Source organism: Dasypus novemcinctus, chromosome 2 (assembly GCF_030445035.2).
Source record: "Dasypus novemcinctus isolate mDasNov1 chromosome 2, mDasNov1.1.hap2, whole genome shotgun sequence".
NCBI lineage: Eukaryota > Metazoa > Chordata > Mammalia > Cingulata > Dasypodidae > Dasypus > Dasypus novemcinctus.
This window is the reverse complement of record NC_080674.1, coordinates 5,229,092-5,231,074: the sequence shown is the minus strand read 5'-3', so window position 1 is coordinate 5,231,074 and position 1,983 is coordinate 5,229,092.

The window sequence follows — 1,983 nt, the reverse complement described above, 5'->3', positions numbered from 1 at the left end:
CAGGGGCCCTGACGCCCAGGGCTGGTTCAGGAGGGTGGCGGTGCTGGACAGCGCCAGGGGACCTGATGCCCAGGGCTGGTTCAGGAGGGTGGCGGTGCTGGGCAGCACCAGGGGCTCTGACGCCAGGGCTGGTTCAGGAGGGTGGCGGTGCTGGGCAGTGCCAGGGGCCCTGACGTCCAGGGCTGGTTCAGGAGGGTAGGTAGAGCTGGGCAGGGGACCTGATGCCCAAGGCTAGTTCAGGAGGGAGGTGGTGCTGGACAGCGCCAGGGGGCCTGACGCCCAGGGCTCGTTCAGGAGGATGGACGGTGCTGGACAGCGCCAGGGGCCCTGACGTCCAGGGCTGGTTCAGGAGGGTAGGTAGAGCTGGGCAGGGGACCTGATGCCCAAGGCTAGTTCAGGAGGGAGGTGGTGCTGGACAGCGCCAGGGGGCCTGATGCCCAGGGCTCGTTCAGGAGGATGGGCGGTGCTGGACAGCGCCAGGGGCCCTGACGTCCAGGGCTGGTTCAGGAGGGTGGGCGGTGCTGGACAGCGCCAGTGGGCCTAACATCCAGGGCTGGTTCAGGAGGGTGGGTGGTGCTGGACAGCTCCAGGGGACCTGATGCCCAGGGCTGGTTCAGAAGGGTGGGTGGAGCTGGACAGCGCCAGGGGACCTGATGCCCAGGGCTGGTTCAGGAGGGTGGCGGTGCTGGGCAGTGCCAGGGGACCTGATGCCCAGGGCTGGTTCAGGAGGGTGGCGGTGCTGGGCAGTGCCAGGGGACCTGATGCCCAGGGCTGGTTCAGGAGGGTGGGTGGAGCTGGACAGCGCCAGGGGACCTGATGCCCAGGGCTGGTTCAGGAGGGTGGGTGGAGCTGGACAGCGCCAGGGGACCTGATGCCCAGGGCTGGTTCAGGAGGGTGGCGGTGCTGGGCAGTGCCAGGGGACCTGATGCCCAGGGCTGGTTCAGGAGGGTGGTGGTGCTGGGCAGTGCCAGGGGACCTGATGCCCAGGGCTGGTTCAGGAGGGTGGCAGTGCTGGGCAGTGCCAGGGGACCTGATGCCCAGGGCTGGTTCAGGAGGGTGGCGGTGCTGGACAGCGCCAGTGGGCCTGACATCCAGGGCTGGTTCAGGAGGGTGGGTGGTGCTGGACAGCTCCAGGGCACCTGATGCCCAGGGCTGGTTCAGGAGGGTGGGTGGAGCTGGACAGCGCCAGGGGCCCTGACGTCCAGGGCTGGTTCAGGAGGGTGGATAGAACTGGACAGTGCCAGGGGACCTGACACCCAGGGCTGGTTCAGGAGGGTGGCGGTGCTGGACAGCTCCAGGGCACCTGATGGCCAGGGCTGGTTCAGAAGGGTGGGTGGAGCTGGACAGCTCCAGGGGGCCTGATGCCCAGGGCTGGTTCAGGAGGGTGGGTGGTGCTGGGCAGTGCCAGGAGGCCTAAGTGACACCCTGAGCCCTGCTCACAGGCTAAGGGGATCCCATGTTCAGATGGGAAACCCACCACAGTGGGCCCTCTGCAGGGGTGCAGGACCTGCACGAGGGGCCAGGAATGCCTGGGAGGCTTTAAGCTACAAGTTCTAGGGTCCTGATTTATGTGGCATTTTTGAACTTCATCACAGCCCAGAGACCCCCCCAACTCTCAGCCTTGGTGACGCTCCTCGGGGCCGAGTCGGCGCTTTGAGAGCGAGATCAAGCCTCAGGGCAGCAAGGCAGATGGGGGAGGGCGCCGAGGCACAGGTGGGCTTCAGCTTCTGGAGGCTGCCTGTGCCCGAGGGGAGCCCCACCAGGGCACCCCCTAGGCCACCCCGAGCACCCATGAGTTCACTTCCAGGGAGACAGGACCTGAAAATTCCCCGGTCGGTTGTGCTTGGGGACATAGACTGGAGTGCCCGGTATGGCAGCGCCAGTAACAGGCAAACGCTTTTCTAGACTTGTGTCCTGAAAGCGAGCAGTTGCCTCTGGGGAGCCAGCATTCGCCCGCAGGCTACGTTTCCCAGCCAAGGCTTT